At 37.3% G+C, this 20,678-nt stretch overlaps 1 protein-coding gene and 1 long non-coding RNA gene across 3 annotated transcripts in view; both read left to right on the top strand.

Moving 5' to 3' along the window:
• Window positions 1-20,678, top strand: part of DIAPH2 (diaphanous related formin 2) — a 916,386-nt gene that overhangs the window by 851,895 nt on the left and 43,813 nt on the right. The window lies entirely within an intron of this gene.
• On the top strand, window positions 2,408-8,655 carry LOC116536078. Its single transcript, XR_004262470.1, has 2 exons — window positions 2,408-3,584; window positions 3,901-8,655. It is a non-coding gene; the product is annotated as an uncharacterized LOC116536078 (long non-coding RNA).

The following is a 20,678-nucleotide window of genomic DNA, read 5'->3' on the forward strand; positions in this document are numbered from 1 at the left end:
CACGGTGGCTCATTCCTGTAATCCCAGCACTTTGGGAGGCTGAGGTGGGCAGATCACCTGAGGTTGGGAGTTCAAGACCAGCCTGACCGACATGGAGAAACCCCATCTCTACTAAAAATACAAAACAGCCAAGCATGGTGGTGCAAGCCTGTAATCCCAGCTACTCCGGAAGCTGAGGCAGGAGAATCGCTTCAACCTGGGAGGCGGAGGTTGCAGTGAGCCAAGGTGGCGCCATTACACTCCAGCCTGGGTAACAAGAGTAAAACTCCATCTAAAACAAACAAAAAAAGAATGTGGTTCCCTTCCATCTTTGTGCTCACTGTCTGCCTCATGGATCACAAACTTCCATGTTGTGAGGACACTTAAGCAGTTTATAGAGTGGGCCACATGTCCAGGAACGCATGCTGGCAGCCATGTGAATGAATTAGAAGGAGGTCTTGCCCTGGTTGAACCTTATTTGAAACCAAAGGCTTGGTCAGTGGCTTTTTTATAACCTCATAATAGACATTGTGCCAGAGACATTGCTTAAGCTACACCTAAATTCTGGACATATAGAAATTGTGAGGTAATAAATGTTTATTGTTGGTTTTTTTGTTTGTTTTTGAGATGGAGTCTCACTCTGTCACCCAGGCTGGAGTGCAGCGGCGTAATCCCTGCTCACTGCAACCTCCGCCTTACAGGTTCAAGCAATTCTCCTGCCTCAGCCTCCCGAGTAGCTGGGACTACAGGCACATGCCACCAGCCTGGCTATATTTTTGTATTTTTAGCAGAGACAGGGTTTCACCTTGTTAGCCAGGATGTTCTCAATCTCCTGACCTCAACGATCTGCCCACCTCGGCCTCCCAGAGTGCTGGGATTACAGGCGTGAGCCACCGATCCTGGCCCATGTTTATTGTTTTAAGCCACCAAATTTTGCCATAATTTGTTAGGCAGCAATACGTCATTAACAGAGATGAAATCCAGTATCTAGCCTGGTTTATCTTTGTACTAAATTATTGCATATTTTATTTCTATCAATTCTACACATAATATGGCTTAAAGATTACTGAATTATTAATAAAATCCAGAATTTTCTCCATATTGCTTAGTATAATCTTAACTATTATATTATATTGTAAAAGCTTTGTGATCCTTGCATCTACAGCTTTTAGAGAAATGAAAGATACAGGATTTATATGTAAGAGAGGTCTTAGAAACCTATTTTGAAATTAAACATTTTTAATAATTTCTGTTCATTCTTTTGAGGAAAAAAAAATACTTGTTTTTAAAGATTTTACTAAAGTTAAAGAACACTAACTTTATGGATTCACTGCAGCTTTGATAACGAAAAAACTACTGGAAAATAATTAAAGAAGTTGCTAATCAGTTCATTAATCAAGTGTATCTGCTGCACATTCTACTGAAACTAATTGAAAAGGATGCTGTGCTAGCCAGAAACTCCCTCTCAAATAAAGTCAAAAGTGAAGATAAACTAAATCGACTTTTCCTTTGTGGTTGATTTCTATCTAATTAGATCCATCTCTAAAACACTGAATAAAGAAAGTTGTCCCATACATAGATTCAAGACTCCACTAGGATTCTGCATCTTAGTACTACTGAGAATAATTTGAACTATATTTAATCAGTCTATCTTCAGTTTTTGTTTTTTTGTTTTGTTTTTATTTACAACCCACAGACCACTTTTATTTTTAAATGTTAAATATACTTAGAAAGAAGAGGAAAAAAATACCACTTTGCTCACTACATTAAGACAACTGGTTTTGTAAACCAACCAAAAGGCCTACATTGCTTTCTTTACAGCTTACCCTCCCGAAAATCTTTCAATGCACAAAATATTTGTCAGTGGTCACAATGATACCAGTCCACCCTACTCTCTGGGGTTCTTTGGCTATAATAACGGCAGTGAGGCATTGTAGCTTGAAAAAATATATAGTCAGATTTTCAATTATGATTAGAGTAGATCTCCCAGAGAGGTCTCCACAGAGGGTCCAAGGTTCTCTAAAGGGTAAAAGGAGTGACAGAATTCTGACTTAAAACAATATAGTCTTTCCTCTCTTTTTCTTGATACCAACCTTCAAACATTTTGGGGTTTCTAAATGCCAAATTCTAGGAGAAATTGAAGGTTCAAAATTGCAATTCACTTGAGTTTCATTAGGTTTAAGCCAGATACCAGCCTATGTCATTTTCTACAAGCAGAATAATTTAGTTTTAAAGCAATGGTACAGGACAAATGGTACAAACAAAACAGGTACCTGGCAATTACATGAAGACTCCTTTGGTGTGGATGATAACTTCTTTTGACAGGTTATTTTATTTATTCATTCATTTAATTTTGGCACTCAATTTTAAAAGAGCTTAGAAATCATAGGCTTGTGATATATATATATATATATGTATATATATATATATCACATTGGTATGAATCTGAAATCAGTAAACTAAGATGCATAAGAAACGTAATTTTCTTTGTTTTCTTGTGACTGAATTTAATTCTATCTTAAGACCCTATTCTACTGAGGGGTACCATGGAAGATGAGAAAACAAACCACAAAAAAAAAAACACAAATTTATATTTCACATACTGTTCCTGCCATGTTATAAGGATATAACACTCATTCATTAAGACACGGGTTGCATGTTTTCCCCATTATAGATTATTTAGGATTATGCTGGATTTACAAATGAAGGAAATGAGCAAAGAAATGCCACTGGATAAAAGTGTTTTGCTTTCCAGAAGCATTAATTTAAGTGACTGGCCCATGATTATCCATCTGCTCTATCAGTGAAAGATCCCTAAAGACAATGCTTGTCTTCTATCCTTGTCATACTCAGTACGCTGTTCGCATTAACTAGTATTTGCTCAAAATGGCTCAATTTGGGATCCAGAATAGACACATGAACTGCAGTGAGTCACTGATAGGATCTGAGTGAAAATTTTTTATATTGTTTTAAGGCTTAGGTAGATGGACACAGTTTTCTATTGTTTTGTTTACCTTTGTCTGGTTTCCCCTCCCATCCCCACGCACATGCTCACATGCATTTTATTAAACAAAGAAGAGTTCCAGGAAGTTGGAAATGTCAAATGGAAACAGCCACCTTCACAAGAGCTGAGAAAAGATGCTATATCATTTATCCTTGTGCAGACATGCAAACCAGATTTGAATAGTTTTTAACTTATTTGCCAAATTTGCAGTAGAAATTTCTGGTAATTAGCAACTTGCTGAAATTAAGTGAAGTAATAGTTAACTTCACAATGGTTTAAACCATATTTAATTGTTTTGCATGTTTTAAAAATCAGATTATAAATGAAAACGCAAAGAAAAAAATCACCAACTTATTAATAGAGAATTGACCATATTATGCAACCAATTAGAAGATATAAATATACAAATCAATCATGTATAAAATGGAAGGTGCTGCAGAATGTTAACACCGTACAGGCAAGTGCGTGACAAATAATAGTGACCTGTAAAGATAGCCTAGAAGCAAAACGGTAGTTTGGCAGCTTTGTTGGAAAGATTTTCTAGAAACAAAGATGCAGGACCTTCAGTGCCTTTGTTAATCATCAGTTATAGATAGTTAAAGTTTTTTTTTTTTTTTTTTTTGAGACGGAGTTTCGCTCTTGTTACCCAGGCTGGAGTGCAATGGCGCGATCTCGGCTCACCGCAACCTCCGCCTCCCGGGTTCAGGCAATTCTCCTGCCCCAGCCTCCTGAGTCGCTGGGATTACAGGCACGCGCCACCATGCCCAGCTAATGTTTTTGTATTTTTAGTAGAGACGGGGTTTCACCATGTTGACCAGGATGGTCTCGATCTCTTGACCTCGTGATCCACCCGCCTCGGCCTCCCACAGTGCTGGGATTACAGGCTTGAGCCACCGTGCCCGGCCAGATAGTTAAAGTTTTATATTTACAATAATTCTGTGACTTTCAAAGTAATTGTTTATACAACTGCATTGAACTTACTAGTGGCAGTATGTTCATGTGTACATGTATCTGTTTTGAGCTCTCAGGAGAGAGAAAAAAATGTAATGTGAGAAAGTGCAAGCAAGCATAAGAAGGGAGATAAGAAAAATAAACTATCTTATAAGTATAATAAAAATCACCCATTCTTCATGGATAACCTAACTCCCCAATTAAACATGACATTTCCTCCAAAATATTAAGCACCAAACTAGATTTCTGTTTCTGAAGCCAAGGAAATTAAAGAAAAATAGAGTCAAGGAGGTAAGTAGAAGAGAAGAGACTTAATTACATTTAGCAACGGTCCCAATCCACTTAGATACTTACTAGGGTCCTCAGCACTAGTTCACTGCAGCATTTGCATTTAGCACTTTTAAAATTGGGATGAAATGAGTTTTATAGATACTAGAGGAATCATTATGAGATCACAAAGAAGTACTGCGATATCATAACTGAAGCTAGGAGAGGGGAAAGCAAATTCATGTCACAGAGGAAAGCAAACTTGCATCCTCTCAAGTTGTCTTTCCAGTCAACATTGCCTGCATATCACATATGGTGTGCAAAAGGGGACAGATTAACGAAGTACTCAACAGGAAGGTATAATAATCCAAAATACTTCCTTTGTGACTCTATCCATTTCTGCCATATCCCAAGAAAATGCAAAGGTATCTTCATTTCTATGTCATAATATACTTGGGCTGGGAAGGGGGGACAAGCCCAGAGTGATTGTTCTCTTTTCTGCTGTTCATAGTTGTGTATGTGCGCACACATGAGAGGGCAAGCCTGCACACGTTCACACCCCATGATAGCCTGACTTCACTGATTACTTTCTAGAATCATTTTTCCTTTACGCGCCCTGGACAAGAGGGTGGACAGGGAACATGGTAACAAAAACAAAGGTAAACATCCTTCTATAATTGTAAAGAAGTGTTTTTCTGTTTCCTCTTAGGAGAAATAAAAATGCATCATTTAAATTACCAATTAGGATCATATTGGGCTTGATAACTTTTTTGGGGGAAACTTTATAAGGATTGCAAAAATGTCATGCAAAGAAAGATAGTGAAATCTCCTAACACAACATGTTGAGAAGAAAGTTAATGATCAGTTTTTTCTGGTATTTTTTGCACGTAAGCCTACTTGGAAGCACTTTGTAGGCCTACCTGACTTTCCTGAAATGGCAGAGGGCTGATTTGAATGGTATTATCCTATAGGCATGAGATGAAGCAGCTTGATAGGCATCTTAGAGCTGTTTCCATGGCCTTATTAATTTGTAGCAGTCGTGTGGTAACAAGTTAAGCCAACCTCCCCGTCAGAAAGTCTTCAGTAAGTTTTTCTGGCTGCAAGTAGAAGGATGGGTAAGACCCTGGGACAAGACCCTAGTGGAGGCTTTTAGGAGATTGTAAGCATTTCTGGATGCTTAAATTCTAGATGCTACATTCTAGATGCTACAGGCCTAGAATTTCACACTAAAGTATTTGTCTGGAGAACTCAAATATATTATGGGTATCTTATTTGTATTATGTGTAAGGAAATATCAACATGGGTTTGATCATTTAATCCCATATTCTGATTTTGTTCTAAGCAAAGACAGTTATTTGAGTGCCAGCTTAGAAAAGAGAATTCACTATTACCTGGTAAATGTGAAGGAACAGGACTTCTCAGCATATCTTTCTTGATGGTATTTTAGGCTCAAAGCTAATGGATTAACTTGTTGTCCTTTCACACATTCTACCATGTGACACCATGCGACACCAGTGGCCGAAGGAGACAATCTAATTCACTTCCCTGACAGAGTTTTGGGTGATGATTATATTATTCCATATCCTGAAATGCAAGACTCTGCTTGTATTGATCTTAAACATATAAGCTAAACTCGGTAGCAAAAACATAACCAATATATGGTGGAGGAAACGACGAGGGCGGGTTTTCTAAAGCCAAGAAATACTCACTAAATAGGCTAAGACCAAGATGAAAAGTGCAAACAACCAACAAGACAGGAGTAGAAAGAACGCAGGGCTCAATCAATGGTACTATTATCAGAAGGTATATTCCACTATCTATTGTTGTATAACAAGCTACCCAAAACTTAGTGGCTTAAAATCATTGTTCCTAATTCTGCAATCTGGGCTGGCCTCAGCCCGGCAGTTCCTGCTACTAGTCTCATCTGAAGTCACTCACAAAACTGCACCCCATTGGTCCAGGATGGTCTGATTCATATGTCTGCTGGTTAGTTGGGACGGTCAGCCCAGCATTTCAAATCCCATGGGTTCTTCAGAAGGAAGCTCAGGCCTCTTACATGGCGAATGTAGTGTTCCAAGAAGTCAAGCATGGAGGCCACACAGTCTCTTGAGGCCTAGGTCAAAAGTCACACATCATTACATGTACTGCATTCTGTTGGTCAAAGCAGGTCACAAGGCCAGCCCAGGGTAAAGGGATAACGAACTGGATTCCACCTCTACATGGAAGAAGCTGCACGTAATATGTGTCCATATTTAAAATATCACAGAATTTAGAGGAATATGAAAATAATCATGGCAAATGTAGCATATTCTTAGGAGGAGTTATTTTTAATATCCACCATTGTATAATGCTCCTGGTAGGGCCTCTATTTAATGTTTTTTAAAATGTCTCTACACATTTTATTCTTGACTCTCTTAAAAGCTAGTAATGAGAAATGTTTACATTTTAATAATTCAGTAAACATTAAGTACCTGTTGGTGTCAGGCACTGTGATTTCTCTATTGCTCTCAGATCTATCTGAAAGGATGTAAATGGAGCCTTTGATGCTTTATTATAATCATTGTTAAGCATTCTTCATAAGTGTAATATTGACCCTTGATAGAAAAACAGTTACTTCACATTATACTTACTCGTGAAAAACACAAGAAGTGCCCTTCTCTGTCAAACTCCTTCAATTGTCACCCCTCCACTTCACTAGAGGTACAAATAATAGCACATGAAATTGTAGCTGGAAGGGAAGGGGAAGACTGGTAAGGCTTATTTAAATTGCATTTCAAGCATAGAAAACATACCTTCTTCCCAAGAAATGAAAGCTAGTAGAATACTAAATAATATACATACTTAAAGGCATATTATTTTAAGTGATATGTTAAGCATTACATTGAGTCTCTCAAACCAAAGTGATTCAATTGTCATTACCATCAACAAAATGAAACTTAAAAATGGATCGTTAGCAGCCTCTTTTTAGTTTGTTATAGGGTGTTCCTCTAAAGAGAGGGGAGACCAGAAATCAGCTCAATGCACAAGACACGGTGTTGCTGCATCTCCATTTTTCCACACCAATTTCAGTCTTGCTATTATTTCCCTGTGGAGGCTACCTGAAAGCTAAAAGCCTGTACAAAAGTAACTTAGGGCATGTCATTTTTACTTACTAAAAGTAAGTTTTCCTATAACATGTACCACAAGATATTACTTGAACAGTTTTGGTTCAAGGATCACCAGACTGTACAGACTACCTGAGTTTCAGAAGTGACATTCTTTCAGGTGGCACTCTATAAGTTGTCTGAATCACTGAGTTAACAGTCTCTTCATGTTTTCATCTTAGAAAGGCAATTTGAAGTATTTTTAAAGAGGTTTAAGAAGAAGGCTTGAGAAAAAGTTAAAAAAAGTTTTTAACCCGTTGAAAAATCATTTTACAATTTATTCAATTCCCTGAGTGTTTATTGCAGACCTACTGTGTACACAAGCATGGTGTACCTGGCAGCTGTGAGAATAGCAAAGACATGTTAACAGTCTCTGCACCTAAGGCACTTAGAATCTAGTTAGTGAAACAAACATGAGACGCTTAACTCTAAATGATTCATCAGCCTGGTATTCAAGACCTTCTATGATATGTCTCCAATAGATATTTTCGGTCTATGTTTTCCCCTGCTCCTCTCATCTACCCTATACTCCATCCTAAGTGAATGATACTCTTTTCTCTGACTGTATCATACCTTTCCTCCCTCTGTGCCTTTGTTGATCACTTTCACCCTAGCCACTCTTCAAGGCTCATTTCAAACACAAATTTCTTCAGGAAGACTTTTCTCCTGAATACACACACTGCTACCTCAAATCCAAAGCTATTTCTCCTTGTTTATCTCCCATTGCAGCCTTAATTCATCTTTGGGCTAGGGTTGTCTCTGTGTCTTGTCTCCATCATTTGCCAAATTTTAAGACCTGAAAGTAGAGACATCATTTTGTTCTATCTCGTAATGTACCTTGCAGTTAATAAGAGGCAAAATAACTGTTTAGTTGAAAGAAGAATGAATGTGAGGAGATATTGTGACCATCTGCTAAAATGCATAGGTAACAATGTTGGAAAAGAGGAAGCTCTTTTTTCTTTGAAGTTTGATAAAAAAAAATATATATATATATATATATATATATTCTTAAAAAATTAATCACTTGTCCGAGATTTAACAGCTAAACTAACATTTACTGTATGTTCATTATTCTGCATAATGTGTTTCTCATACATGTAAAAGCACATTATTTAGTCAAAACTATCATATTAAATTTCTCCCGTAATTCCTAAGGGCTGTCAGCTGCTCATTAAATCTTGATTTTCTGTCAGGAGGAATTAATAATCTTGCCTTTGAGTGAATTTAGAAGCAATGAGGGATTGAGCAGGAATATTTGAATACCCTCTCGGTGGTAAATTGGATATCCAATTTTCAACTTAGTCTTAATGGGAAAAAAAGAATAAATTGAATTCAGAAGCTGTTCTTTACTTTTTAATATTTCTTCCCCCCTTTTAACTGAGTTAAAATGGAAGGATATGGTTCTTTCTCAGTGGTGGGGAAAATCTACTTTCACTCACTTAGATAGGTTTGTCAAATTCGAATGAGGCTTAATACATGGACAATCTATATGACTAAGCCTATAAGGTGATCCTTTGGAAATCACAGGAAGATTCAGTACAATCACACAAAAATTGATTTGCATGAGGTTTAATTCATGTTTTTCTAAAAGCAAAGATTCCTGCTCCTCCCTCTCCCCGAATGAATTTTATTGTCCAATACTGGTGCTAATAATTATTGATATCACAACTCAGTCTCTAAAAGCAAACTGTCCTATTATTACCACAGAGATGTTAACTCATGTTAAACTAATAATATACAGCTCTTAATTTTCAGTTTTCATCTTTCACCATTTTTCAGCTACTCTTGTCTGTACCATGACCTTAGATTTAAAGTCCCTTAAAATTATAAAAGGTTGAGAGACTGATAAACAGGCATAAAACCTTGTGGATTTTTTTTCTCCTCCACTCTTTTTCTAACTAAGCTACATGGTACCATCATGTACCATCCATCAGTTCATTTAGCTGTCATGAGGCTGCTGAGAGAAGTGGTGCATCCACTAGGCAGCATAAAATTACAATCACATTCTTTACTGGACCTGGCGGCTCACATCTGTAATCCTAGCATTTTGGGAGGCTGAGGCTGGCAGCTCACCTGAGGTCAGGGGTTTGAGACTAGCCTGGCCAACATGGCGAAACCCTGTCTCTACTGAAAATACGAAAATTAGCTGGGCATGGTGGCACATGCACAGCTACTCGGGAGGCTGAGGCAGGAAAATCATTTGAACCCAGGAGGCGGAGGTTGCAGTGAGCCCAGATCGTGCCACTGCACTCCAGCCTGGGTGACAGAGTGAGACTCTGTCTCAAATTAAAAAAAATTACAATCATATTCTCAGTGAGGCAGTAAGGTAGAAGAGTGTATTTCTTTCTGTGTAGTACGACTGTATGACCTCATGTGTGTCACTCACTTGCACTTGTTTTTCAAATACCAGGCAGCAGTTTGTTTGAAGTTAACTATCTGTTTTATCATGCAACTTAAGAAGCTGTAACACATACAACTCCAAATTATTCTTGTTCATAACTCTATTCTATAGTAAGTATTTGAATATGGGTGCAGCTCATGTGATGACCATTACTCTACTTGACATGAAGGAATGAGATCCAACTGCGAGGACCCCAGTAGGAAAGAGCTGAAGGTCCACTGATGCCTCGTCTTTTCTCCCTGCTTCCCCCGCTCTTGCTAAGGATCCTTGGCACCACCACTCAGACTGATGGTAAAACTTGAAAAGAAATTGTCTTCTGTCTAGCTCAGACACACCACTTGTTCAATTCCACCCCTGCTTTGGGTACAGAACATTTTAATCTTGTTAAATTGAATAGAGTTTCTCTTCTAGCTTTTGCTGTGCTAGAGAAACAAAAGTACGAATGTCAACAAGCAGAATAAGAAGAGTATTACAAGAAGTGGTAAGACGTCAAGGCCAAAATCTAGATACTGACCTGTGAGTAATTGAGAGGTGTCAGCAAATCTCTAACATCAAACAGACATAACAAAAATCTAACAAAAGATGCTGAAATCTGACCTGCATACCTCTTACTTTGCCTGTGCTTAAAACCAGCCTTCAGAATGAATGTTGATAATCTTTGCTGTTTTACACGCCTCACTTCAGTTTACAGCATTCCAAACTTTTCTCCCTCATGACGAAAACCTATATATATGTATGTGTGTGTGTGTGTGTGTGTGTATATATATATATATATATATATATATATTATTGCATTTGAGTTTTTGGGGTACATGTGAAGAGCATTTAGGATTGTTGCATACGTACATATATGGCAATGTGGTTTGCTGCCTTCCTCCCCATCACCTATATCTGGCACGAAAACTTTTTTGTATCAATGTGAGGCAAGCTCTGTCAGTCCATCTAATCTTCAAAGAATTTTTGCAGAATAAGTATCATCATCCCCACATTATAGATGAAGAAATCAAGGCCCAAAGAAGTTCAATTAGTTGCCTAAGGCCATACATCTGGCAAATGATAGAGTTAGGAGTTGATCCCAGATCTGCCTGATTCTGAATCCTTTGTTTGGTCTTTGTGTTGTTCCATATCATTTCCCTATTTAAGAAGCTCATTTATATTTGCTCTCCACAAATATCAACCCTGTTGGAACTAAGTTGTTATGTGTTCAGCCTCAATTCTTGTTTACTGGTCTGGGCTAAACAGTGCTGATAGAAATGCTCAGGTGACCACTGGGAAAGGTCCAAGTTCATGCTCTAATATCTGACAACAGAAACTACTGCCTTCTAGAGAAAAGAGCAGACTTGAGGATACCTTGTGCAATCCAAAGTTCATTCATTCATGCATGCATGCATTCATGTTTATTTTGTGTGTGTCTCTCTTTCTGTCTCTTGTGCACATATGAACGCACATACACAATTTTGGTCAATGCACAGTTTTAAGGTCATTTTTAATCTAAGGAATTTGGTCCTCTCTTCTTTCCTGACTACATGGCCATACAGCCTGCCACAAACAGTATGACTCACTCTCCATGACTCTTCTGTGGCTCTTTGTTGTGAGTTTTCATTTTGTACCTCCTTTTTGAATATGCTCTAAAGAGCAAGGATGGCCTTTGGCTAAAAAGAATGGCATGTCAGGAGGGTTCCGTGAGCCATGTTGCTTTTCTTAATCATGAAAAGGCACCAGCACTCAGTGACATGGCCCAGTTTTCTAATCTAATTTAATTGAATGTACAACGATGTGGGCATTGGGAATTAAATACAACCCCACTTCTCTGCAAAGTTCACACTGCCTTTAAAGCAAAGTAATATTTTTCTCATTTCTTATGAACGGTTTTGTGTATGTGTCATATATAATTTTACTTGTATTCTCTGTTCAAAGTGATGCCTTAAAAATTATCTGTAAAAACTCCAACGTAGCTTGGTCTTCTGGATTATGGCTTAATTTAATTTATTGACCAAGATTACTTTAACCATTAAAAGCTTTTTCTTGTCACTATAAGAGCTAGAGCCATGTCCTAACAAAGTACTAACTTATTTGCAGCTGATATGAAGTGAATTACTATATTTGTTACTTTTAAGACAGAGTCTATTTTGAAATTTTGCAATTATTTGTATATTAAGGCCCATATTAAGAGCCTGCCCATTTATAAAATGATGAGTAATTTTCCCAGGTGCTGATACAATATTTTATCATCTAAATTTGAAAAGAAAAACTAATTTTAAAACATTTCTAATTTATTACATTTTGTGACGAACTTACTTTCTATTCAATTTATTTCCTTTCATTCTCCTCACTGTGATCCAATTTGTAGACAGGCAGACTTGCTAAATAGCTTCAGCATTTGGGTTTGATTTACTGTGAAGTAGATCTTAGAAATTAAAATTTCAGGTTGAAATTTGCCTTTCAGATCTTCTTGCCTAAGTATATATGTAAATTTTGGAGCAATCTAACATGTGCATAAACACATTCAAAATATTCTATAGCTTTAAAGAATTTTATTTTGAAATAATTTTAGACCTACAGAAAAGGCACAAAATTAGTCCAGATTTTGATACCCCTTTCACCCAGATTCCCCAACTATTAACGTTTCACTGTGTTTCCTTTATTATTTGTTTTTCTATACACTCATCCACAAATTATTTTTTTCTAAATGTTTGAGAATAAATTGCAACATGATGCCCCTTCACCCCTAAATACCAAAGTGTGTATTTCTCCAAAATAATAACATTATTTTATATAATAGTACATTTATCAACATTGGTAAATCAACATTGATAAATTACCAGATAATCTATAGACTTTTAAAAAATTTTATCAGTTCTTTTACTAATACCCTCTATAGCAAAAGAAAAAAATCCCAGACCACATGTTGCATTTAGTTATCATGGCTCTTCATCCTCCTTTAATCTGGAATAGTTCCTCTGCCAAAAATGCATGCCCTGGATCTAATCATGAGGAAACATCAAAGAAATCAAATCCACATTCTACAAGATAATTTACCTGTACTCTTTAAAAATATTATGGTTTAGTTTTTAAAGCTATAGTACATCTCCAAGTAAGCACATATGAATATCTACGTTTTTAATTTTCTCTAAGAAAGAGCAACAATTTAAAATAATGCCTAAGTATGTTTTAAAATAAAGGCTTCTTTTTGAAAGTTAAAGAGAAATGCTCTTAGCCTAAGGTTTCAATTACACATAGAATGGCTATTTCATAAAACGGTGTTATATAAAATCTGGGCTGGGCGCGGTGGCTCACGCCTGTAATCCCAACACTTTAGGAGACCAAGGCGGGTGGATCATCTGAGGTCAGGAGTTTGAGATCAGCCTGGACAGCATGAAGAAACCTTGTCACTACCAAAAATTATGAAGTTAGCTGGGTGTGGTGGCAGGCGCCTATAATCTCAGCTACTCAGGAGGCTGAGGCAGGAGAATTGCTTGAACCCAGGAGGTGGAGGTTACAATGGGTTGAGATCACGCCACTGCACTCCAGCCAGGGTGACAAGAGTGAAACTCTGTTTCAAATAATAAATAAAAATAAAATATGTGTTATCTAAGTTAGGGACAATCTGGGCTTTCATATATAGACTTCAGACAATGGTTGTTCATTCTGAGTTGAGCACTATTTCTCTCATGGGCCCTTAAGCTAAGAACATTTAGCTGCATGTCGGGTGTGTCTCTTACATTCTGCCTCATGACCATCTGCCACTGCCATGCATATGACAAAGACACTTAACTCTGAGCCCCAAGTCTAGAAGAGAGATCTAAACGTCACGTGAAGTTCTTAAGAACCTTTCTTCTGAGGAGTCAACAAGGGATAATTTGGTAGATTTCTCTGCCCCAGAGACCTCCCAAATATCCTCTACCAAGTCAGGTTGCATTCAGTTAAGCCAGATCTTTCTGTAAAATAGAAATGAGAATAGCTAATGCTATCAGTATTTCATAGCTTTATTTTAACCACTCTTCTCTGGCTACTTTCTAGGTTGTGAGGGAATGGAACATTTTACTGAGGAGCCAGGTGAATGAAAGAAGAAATGCAGAACAAGGGGTCTTTGGTGAGAGCGCCTACTTGGGCCCCTACACTAGGGACTTAGGAGTTGCATGAGGACCCTGTATATCCACAGAGGAAATTCATTTTTAATTTCCTCTAAGAAAGAGAACAATTAAAAATAATGCCTAAATATGTTTTCAAAAAAGACTTTTTTTGAAAGTCAAAGAAAAACCTTGTTAACCTACATTTTAATGTAAACATAGAAGGTGATTTTAAAAGGCCATTGAGGAGGCAGGGGAGGGGTGTGGAAAACTAGATTGAAGGCTACCTACTTTAAAATTTTGTCTGGTAACACCAAAGTAGGCAGCCAAAGCCTGGCTTCCGGTTTGTCACAGCTGTCAATGATGATAAACAACATTACCGAAAGTTCCTGGTTGTAGTCTGCATGAATTTGAAAACAAAAATTTACACTGGCCAGGCATGATGGCTCACGCCTGTAATCCCAGTACTTTGGGAGACGGAGGAGGGCGGATCACCTGAGGTCAGGAGTTCAAGACCAGCCTGGCCAACACGGTGACACCCCATCTCTACTAAAACTACAAAAATTAGTGGGTGTGGTGGTGGGCACCTGTAATCCCAGCTACTCGGGAGGCTGAGATGGGAGAATCACTCAAACCCGGGAGGCAAAGATTGTAGTAAGCCAAAATTGCATCATTGTGCCCCAGCCAGGGTGACAAGAGCAAGACTCCATCTCAAAAAATAGTAATAATAAAATAAAATAAAAAATTAAATTTCCACTGTTATGATTCAGTAAAGCAGAGATGTTATAGTTGGTTGTTTTCTCTTTTTTTCGTCTGTAATTTAATAAAATGACGATTTTTAGGAGGCTCTAGGTAGGTATGTCACTCTAATTATTCCCAAAGTATGAAGTCTCCCATACTGGCTATTTATATCTAACTTAATTCATAAGATTTTAAGAAATCTCTTTTTTGCCTTCTCCTTATTCTCCAGACTGGCATTGTGAAGGTGAGGGCCAACAAAGTATACCTCGAAGTCTGGGAAATTAGTCAATCGTTCCATAGTTGTGTGTGAAACGTTTCTGACTTTGTGATTTGTGAAAGTAGCAGTGACTCAGCTAGGGATCATGGAAAGAGCATAGACTTAGATCAGAAGACTCATTTTAGTTGCTAACTGTGGATCTTGATCTGATCACTAAGACTCTGCACACCTTAGGAGTCTCCCCGTGCATGAAAAGAAGTTGATGAACTAGATGATCTTCGCATTGTCTCCCAAGTTGTAAACTCAATGATTTTGAGTATAGGAATTAAGAAAGCCACTTAAGGGGGAAAAAGTTCCATTCATTTCTTGATGAAATACTTGTTGAGCTATGTACCATGTTCCATAAAAAGAAAGAAGCTAGATATCTTAACCCTACTAAGTTGTTTGAATATCTTAACCCTACTAAGTTGTTCAGTGAAAAGAACATGAGAAGTTCATATGAAAAGTCAGGAAGTCAACATAGGAAAAAAACAGATAAACTAATAAACTGACTAAGTAAGTAATACAGCTTCAGTTAAGTACTGGACTTCCAAATGGATAGAATCATATTATTCAGGGCTAAACTGTATTTGAGAATACCTACTCTTAGGAATTGGTTTTTATGATCTGGAATCATCACCTCCAAATTCAGCATTTAATTCATTTCACTCTTCACTCATTACTCTTTTCTTTTTGAATATACCCTTTTTTTTTTTAACTATAAGATAAACCAAAAATAAATGGTTAGGTGGATAGCTGGAGTTTGCTTGTTTATTTTAATAATAGTACAAATCCATATAGAAAAGCAATATATGTGTTCCTATGTGAACAGCCCAAAAGAAAAATAACTTTTAAGTCACAGAATTTTGAAGGTCTGCAAATAGTTTTTGACTTAATTATTACTACATCTATTAGTTTGCTAGGGTAGTTACAACAAATACCTTAGACTTGGTGGCTTAAGCTACAGAAATTAATTTTCTCAAAATTCCGGAGGCTAGAAGTCCAAAATCAAAGAGTCAGCAGGTTTAATTTCTTCTGAGGCCTCTGCCCTTGACCCTTCTTACCGTGTCCTAATGTGGCTGTCCCTCTGTCTTTATGGTCTGTGTACAAAGGGCAACAGTCAGATTTAACGTAATTACCACTTTAAAGGCCCTATCTCTACATACTGTTACATTCCGAGGCACTGCACGTTAGGGCTTCAACATACGAATTTGGGGAAGGCACAATTCAGCCCAGAATACTGCATTTATCTTTATCATAAGGAACAAGGATTTGTATTATTCTAGTACTGTTTTCTGTGCTGAATGTATTTTTGACTTTGATTGTACAATTTGCCTTACACATGCATCAGCTTATCAGTGTGCCAAGGATGCGATAATGATTGCTTCAAAATACACCCTAATTAAGATAATTAAATATTCACAACATTTTTGTAGCATTTGATTTTTTTTCTTGTTAAACCTAACAGAGAATTGGATGTTGTTCACATATCACAGATAAGCCAATAAACCAGACATTTTGCCATACTCTGTATTGATAAGAATGTCTTTGGCATGGAAATGATACATTTTATTGCCTTTAACTTCTAGTAGTCCCTTAATTACACACACAATGGATGTTTTACTAGGGATGTTATATATCAGCAGTTGTTTAAACCTGAAATAGACGTGCTAAGAGGGAAAAGTATTCAGGTCCAATGTAGCCCAATGCTGAAAGATAAAATCGCAGCTTTTGACATTTTACCAAATTATTGATTCTGTTCTCTGGCTGGCTTTTAAAAACTTTATGCAATTAGTAGGTTAAGACAAAAAAAGAAAACGGCTGGGAAAGCATAAAGTCAGAAAAGTTTTTTTAAAAACTATGAGAAAGCATAAGGCCTAACTCAAATGATAAGCAGCAGATTTTATGGCAATGGTGCCAGCCAGCTGGGGTTTGTATCTTGACTCTTCTGACTTAATAACTCACTGCCAAGCTTGATGTAATAAAATAATTCATGTAAAGCACTCACCACATGCCTGGCTTATACTAAACTCAACAATTTCTAGTTATATACTTAGATAGACATACACTGGTATATGGGTACTATATATATATATGTGCCTTGTATATGTATGTGTGTATATTAATGCATGTAGGTATGTATTCATGTACATAACATGTATACATATTCACATTCATTTTCATATTCTTCAGCCTCCATTTGGTACACTTTTCTACAGTGTGTGTAGTTCAACTAACAGCTGGTCCTGCTGTCATGATTGCTAAACTAGCAAAAACCTAGCCATCCAGAGAAACCTGCCTCAAATGGCACATCTTTCTCTAAGCAGACATTAGTGGACTACAGAATCCTGGCTTTGCAACTTACAGTTATTTAGCTTGGGCAAATTATTTGACCTCTCTGTGCCTCATTTTCCTCATCTACAAAATGATGGTAATCAGATTATCTGTTTCCTAAGGTTATGAAGAATAAGCTTATTTAAATTTGTTATGTGCTTAGATGAGTTCCAGGTACAAAGTAAGTACTTTGTACTTACTTTAAGTGTGTACTACATAAATAAATGTAGCACTTACTTTAAGTGTGTACTACATAAATAAATGAAATAATGCCTGGTGTCTCAACACTGACCCATAAACTAGGCTCTTCTACACAGATCTTCCAGACTAAGAGCCACTGTAAACCTAATAGACATCTCTCGGCAAGGCAGCTGTAGGTCTTCCGTGTTAGTGTTGGGTTTTCTCAGCAGACCGAGTATTAGGCTTTCGCCAAGGGTTTCCTGAAGAGGTTTAAAAAAAACAGACTGGTGGGACATTTGGTATGTGTGTTTCTTTGGTGGTTTACAATCTGTGTTTCTAGTGTCTGCATCGTTAATATATTTCTCTTTCTGGGTTTAAACTCTGTGGTTACTCATCTGTGTCTGTTTTGACTTAAATGCATCACTGGAAGAAAGAAAGAATATGGGTCTCATTGAGTTCTATTGCTTCTTTATTGCAGTAACTTTAGTGCCCACAAGGAAATAGTTGCATACCCATTGGCTGCAAACTAGGTCTACATTCTTCAGGAAAGAAGTTACATAGCAATCTTTAAGAAATGCAGTCTTCTTTTACCTTCAACTTTGTGTCTTATTTCACTCTACGGTATTTAAGTGAAGGAGATAAGAAGAAAGAGCTAGCTGCAAAGGTGAGAGCAGAAATATTTTTACAGAGACATCATTATAATGAACGTGATGGACTGTAGTTGTAAATAGGGTGAGTGGGAGAAAACTTGAAGAAAATTAGAAACAGAGATGAAGAAAAGGATTTCAGATAAAAATCAGGGAAATCAATGTCAGTGTAGAAAAAAGATAGTAAGGTAGAAAAGGAACTTTTAAATGAAAAGAATGAAAAAAGATGATTTTATATTGATTTTAAATAAAGCTCCATGTCAAAGCCTTTTGTAAATAATAAGGTTATAGATGATTGTAGAGAATGGTTATGTTTGTTTAGCAAAAACTTTGTTAATGAAATAGCTAAGAAGCAAAATCTTAACAGGTTTTACATATGAGTCCACTGTGTTTATTACCGTAATTTTTGTTATAAACTTACCCTAAAATAGGTCTTTTAGGCACCGACAGTAATAGCGCCAATTGCAGTTACTCTACCATTCTGCCACAGACTGGGGAACATTCTTATGAGGACTTCAGCATTAGATGGCACATTTTAGGGCACAACACTTCAGCCAAAACTTCAATAGAGAAGCAATTTCAGTGAGTCATTCATGTTCCTAAATCTTTTGGCTGTGGCTTCAAGATCTCTCTTCTGTTCCCAGAGGGAATTACGGTAGAGAGATGCAGTTAAGTGCCTGTGGGTTTTATGACTGTCCCCTTCCCTGCAGCCAGATCATCATGGAATTAAACATGCACAGAGGTTATAAATGGATTCTCTGTTAAGCGAACTGAGAAACTTAGGTTAGACCCTTGGAAGAATTCATTGGACTGGATATAGAGTGTCTACTGAGTAAAAGGATCTCCTCTGTTAAGTTGTTCATTATTCATTTATTTATTCATTCAATAAAAATGTATTGAGTGCTGTCTGAGTTTCCTAGAGCTGCTGTAATATGTTACCACAAACTATATGACTTAAAACAACAGAAATTTATTCTCACATTTCTGGAGGCTAGAAGTTTAAAATCAAGTTGTCAGGAGGCTTGGTTTCTTCTGTGGGCTCTGAGGGAGAATCTGTTCCACGTCTCTCTCCTCTCTTCTGTTCGTTCCCGGCAAACCTTGGCATTCCTTGCATTCTAATTTCTGCCCCAGTTATCACATGGGCTTCTTACCTCTGTGTATCCTCTGTGTCTCCAAATGTCTCTCCCCTAATAAGGATGCCAGTCACTGGATTAAACTTATTTCCAAATATGGCTACATTCACAGGTAACAGGGGTCAGGACTTCAACATATACTTTGTGGTGGCACAATTCAACTCAAAACAGGTACCTTTTTTTGTAGCAAACACAATCCTAAATGCTGGGGATTGAAAGATTAATAACATGTAGTCCCTGAACTCAAAGACTTCATTCAAATAGGGGTAGACATAAATATATGATTGTAATATACTGTCATAAATATTCAGTTATGTGTCTCAACAAAATGCTATGGAAACACAGAAAAAAAAAAGGGCAATTAACATTGTCTCAGGAAACCCGAAACGTTTCACACTGAAGCTGTCTTTTGAGTTATAGGGTAAAAGATACTGGAATTCATGGATGAATTCATAGTTGTGAGTGTGCAAAGGATAATCCCAGAGGAATGCAAAAATATGTATAAAAACATGGTATCATGAAAAGACTTTGTGTCTTTCAAGATAGGGAAGGAGTTGGTGTAACTGGAGTCTAGGGTTAGTTGTAGGGAGAGGCAGAATACATAGAAGAGAATAAACAGAAGATGGTAGATAGCAGAGGGTTTTCAATTTCATCTCAAAGAATTGGGGCTTTATAACACAGTATGTCTCTACCAAGATTCTTGGGGATATTTTTTAATCCTAAAAGTAACAATAAATGTATTTAAGTAGTATTATAAAATGAAGTGAAACAGTAGTTAATAAAGCATCTTGCAAATTTGGAAAGGCCATTTGATTTTGAGAGAATTATTTGAATTATAGAATACTTTTAAGGAAATGCTTTTTTTTATTTTTTATTTTTTCCCCATTTATTTATTTTATTGCATTTTAGGTTTTGGGGTACATGTGAAGAACAAGCAAAATTGTTGCATAGGAACACACGTGGCAGTGTGCTGCCTTCCTCCCCATCACCTACATCTGGCATTTCTCCCCTTGCTATCTCTCCCCAACTTCCCACCCCCCACCGTCCCTCCCCTGTTTCCCCCCAACTGGCCCCAGTGTGTAGTGCTCCCCTCCCTGTGTCCATGTGTTCTCATTGTTCAACACCCGCCTATGAGTGAGAACATGCGGTGTTTGATCTTCTGCTCTTCTGTCAGTTTGCTGAGAATGATGGTTTCCAGGTTCATCCATGTCCCTACAAAGGACACAAACTCATCGTTTTTGATGGCTGCATAATATTCCATGGTGTATATGTGCCACATTTTCCCTATCCAGTCTATCGTCGATGGGCATTTGGGTTGGTTCCAGGTCTTTGCTATTGTAAACAGTGCTGCAATGAACATTCGTGTGCACGTGTCCTTATAGTAGAATGATTTGTAATCCTTTGGATATATACCCAGTAATGGGATTGCTGGGTCAAATGGTATTTCTATTTCTAGGTCCTTGAGGAATCGCCACACTGTCTTCCACAATGGTTGAACTAATTTACACTCCCACCAACAGTGTAAAAGTGTTCCTATTTCTCCACATCCTCTCCAGCATCTGTTGTCTCTAG

This window comes from Sapajus apella, unplaced genomic scaffold (assembly GCF_009761245.1).
Source record: "Sapajus apella isolate SASKATOON/1434 unplaced genomic scaffold, GSC_monkey_1.0 scaffold98, whole genome shotgun sequence".
In the NCBI taxonomy this organism is placed as follows: Eukaryota; Metazoa; Chordata; class Mammalia; order Primates; family Cebidae; genus Sapajus; species Sapajus apella.